The sequence below is a fragment of the Zea mays genome, chromosome 10, assembly GCF_902167145.1.
Source record: "Zea mays cultivar B73 chromosome 10, Zm-B73-REFERENCE-NAM-5.0, whole genome shotgun sequence".
Classification (NCBI taxonomy): Eukaryota; Viridiplantae; Streptophyta; class Magnoliopsida; order Poales; family Poaceae; genus Zea; species Zea mays.
The window spans coordinates 139,706,827-139,710,931 of NC_050105.1; positions in this window are offsets into that span (position 1 = coordinate 139,706,827).

The following is a 4,105-nucleotide window of genomic DNA, read 5'->3' on the forward strand; positions in this document are numbered from 1 at the left end:
GCAAATGCGAGTTCTGGATTCATGAAGTCTTATTTCTGGGTCACATCATAAACCAAGATGGGTTGGCAGTGGATCCAAAGAAAGTAGCAGATATCCTGAACTGGAAAGCACCGAAGGATGTTCGTGGGATCAAGAGCTTCATTGGAATGGCCGGATACTATAGGCGTTTCATTGAAGGCTTCTCAAAGATTGCTAGGCCAATGACAGCGTTACTAGCGAAGAAAGTTGAGTTTAAGTGGACTCAAAAGTGTCAGGAAGCATTTGAGGAACTGAAGAATAGATTGACTACAGCTCCTGTGTTAGTCCTGCCTGATGTTCACAAGTCATTCTCAGTGTATTGCGACGCTTCGTACACCGGATTGGGATGTGTGCTGATGCAAGAAGGGAGAGTTGTAGCATACTCATCTCGACAGCTGAAGATCCATGAGAAGAATTACCCCACACATGACCTGGAATTGGCAGCAGTGGTTCATGCTTTGAAGACTTGGAGACATTACCTGTATGGGCAGAAGTGCGACATCTACACAGATCATAAGAGTCTGAAATACATATTCACCCAGTCAGAGCTAAACATGAGGCAGCGAAGATGGTTGGAACTGATCAAAGACTATGAGTTGGAGATACATTATCATCCGGGCAAAGCCAATGTTGTTGCAGATGCTCTGAGCAGGAAAAGTCAAGTCAATATGTTGGCCTCGCACCCAATGCCGTATGAGTTAGCCAAGGAGTTTGACAGACTGAGCCTTGGTTTCCTGAACAGTACGCAAGGAGTAACGGTGGAATTAGAGCCCACCCTAGAGCGGGAGATCAAAGAAGGGCAGAAGGATGATGAAAACATCAACAAGATTCGGCAGCTGATCTTAGAAGGAAGAGGTAAAGACTTTCGAGAGGATGAAGAGGGAGTAATATGGTTCAAGGACCGATTGTGTGTTCCCGACCTCAAACCTATTCGGGAACTGATCCTCAAGGAAGCTCATGAGACAGCCTACTCCATACACCCTGGAAGTGAGAAGATGTACCAGGATTTAAAAAGGAGGTTTTGGTGGTATGGTATGAAAAGGGAGATCGCAGAATATGTCGCCATCTGTGATAGCTGTCAGAGAACCAAAGCAGAGCATCAGAGGCCCGCCGGACTGTTGCAGCCATTGCGGATTCCTCAGTGGAAGTGGGATGAGATCGGGATGGATTTCATAGTTGGCCTACCTCGTACCCGGGCCGGCTACGATTCCATCTGGGTGGTTGTGGACCGCTTAACAAAGGTGGCCCATTTCATACCTGTGAAGACGACATACACCGGAGCAACGTTAGCCGAGTTATACATGTCACGGATAGTCTGCCTTCATGGGGTGCCGAAGAAGATAGTGTCAGATCGAGGAACGCAGTTCACATCTCATTTTTGGCAGCAGCTACAAGAAGCTTTGGGCACCCATTTGAACTTCAGCTCAGCTTATCACCCGCAGACAGACGGTCAGACTGAAAGAACTAATCAGATCCTAGAAGATATGTTGAGAGCCTGTGCGTTGCAAGACAAGTCAGGATGGGACAAAAGGTTACCTTATGCAGAATTCTCTTACAACAATAGTTACCAGGCCAGCCTGAAGATGTCACCGTTTCAGGCACTCTACGGACGGAGTTGTAGGACTCCGCTGCACTGGGACCAGCCTGGAGAGAGACAGGTGTTTGGCCCCGACATCTTGCTTGAAGCCGAAGAGAATATCAAAATGGTTCGGGAGAACCTGAAGACAGCCCAGTCAAGACAGCGAAGCTATGCGGACCGAAGGAGAAGAGAACTGAGTTTTGAAGTGGGAGACTACGTCTATCTGAAGGTGTCACCTATCAGGGGAGTCAGAAGGTTCGGAGTTAAAGGCAAGTTAGCACCCCGGTACGTCGGACCATATCAGATTCAAGCCAAGCGTGGAGAAGTGGCCTACCAGCTCGACCTACCAGAGAGTTTGTCAGCAGTGCACAATGTGTTCCATGTGTCGCAATTGAAGAAATGTTTGCGAGTACCAGAAGAACAGTTGCCAGTGGAGGGTTTGGAAGTCCAAGAAGATCTGACATACATAGAGAAGCCAACGCAGATTCTGGAGTTTGCAGACAGAGTCACCCGGAGGAACACCATCAGAATGTGCAAAGTCAGATGGGGTCACCACTCGGAGGATGAAGCAACCTGGGAACGAGAAGATGACCTGAAGGCCAAATACCCTGAACTCTTTGCTGACCAACCTTGAATCTCGGGGCGAGATTCTTTTAAGGGGGATAGGTTTGTAACACCCTGAATTTGGGGGTATAAAATTTCTTTGCTCATATTCACAAATTCAGGTGTTACTTCCTTTTCTCACCCTTCCTAATTCTTTTCTCTCTCATTTCAATAGGAACTAAGTACTTATTTTACTTGTAATTATAGTCTATTATGTTAAACCCTAGTGGAGTATGAATTGTTGCATCATGTTGAACCCTAGATTTCACTTTTGTTTGGTGCATAATTCTCAAAAGGTCTAATTTGAATTTGGGGCTCATTTGAATTTGAATCAAATGGAATAAATAAAAGAAAAGGGAGAAACAATTCAGAATAAAAGAAAAAAAGGTAAAGCAGCCCAACCCAGCCGCCCCCTCGGCCTTTCGGCCCAGCCGGCCCATCTCTCGCGCGCGCACCTCCCTCCCCTCCTCTCTCTGCGCAGCGGGTCCCACCTGTCGGCGCCCGCTTTCCCCGCGCGCGCTCGCTCCCTCGCTCTCTCTCTGCTCGCGGGCCCGGGCTGTCAGCCCCGTCTTCCTCGCGTAACCGCCGCCGAGCTGCTCGCGCCCGCCTTCCCCGCGCCCACGTCGCGCGTGGAACTCGCCCCACCTCGCCCCTGGCCACTTGAGCCCCGAACCCCACTCGCCCTCACCCCCTCCCCCATTTGCGCCCCAGCAGACTCTCTCTCCCCCTCGCTGCGCGCACGCAGAGCGCCGCCGCCACTAACCATCGCCGCCCGAGCCGTTTCCTCGTCGCCGGTGGAGCTCCGCCGCGCCCTTAGCCCCGGTGAGCTCCGCTCTGGCGTCCGCAACCCGGAACGCGCCCCAATTCCCTCTCCCCCTCCCTATTTCTCTCTGCCCGCGCTCACCCGTCGTTCGCCGTGCAGCCGCCACCGTCGACCCGAGTCCCCGTCGCGTCCCCGTCGCCGTCGAGGAGTCCCCGGAGCCCGCCTTGAGGTAACGGACCTCTCCCGCCCCTATCGCCCCTTGCTTTGCTCTCTGTTGCGCTTGATTGCTCGCCGGAGTAGAATAACCCCGCCGCCGAGCCGCCCCGCCGTGAACCGCCCCCCTCCGGTGCCTCTGCCCCCACCCAAACCCTACCGGAGAACTCCCCGCGCCCTCCCCGACCTCCCCGACCACTCAGATTGCCCCAGAGCCCCACCAGTCGCCCGCGCCCCTCGTCTCCGGCGAGCCCTCCGCCGCGGGGACGAGCGCCGCCGCCCCAGCTAGCCATAGGGGAAGCCCAGGCCGGCCACCCGATCCCCACCGTCCATCCCAGATCGGGCGGCCTTGTTTTAATTTGTCCAAGCCCAATCCTGGCCGTCCGCCGGAGATCCAGCGGCCCAGGCCCGCTTCCCCCTCACCCCGTCTCTCTGCCGTTTGGGCCCAGCCTGTCAGCCCGCCCGCGCGCTCGCTCTGCCCGCCCGGCCCCGCTTGCCAGTCGCCCGCGCGCCCGCGCTGTCCGCCCGGCCCCGCCTGTCAGCCGCTCCGCCCGCAGGATCTAATCCTGGCCGTTCGCTTTAGATCTGACGGCTGTAGGCGCTCGATACCCCTTCGCCCGCGCTTTTTCTTAAAGAGACCCCCGGTTTTCTGGAATTTGAACCCGCCGTCCCTGGTTTCTCGCAGTTAAGTCCCTGGCCCTTTTATTTAATTAAAAATAAGTCCTTAGGGTATAATTTTAACCCCTAAACTTGTAAAATTCATAACTTTGTCATATGAACTCCAAATTAGGTGCTTCAAATTGCAAAATGTTCATAATATTATTATCTATCTGTTTATGCAATGTTTCCCTGCTGTTTCCATGTATTAATTAATAGCTAATCACTAGGATAGGATTAAGACTATTGAAACCTCATTTAGGATAATTGGA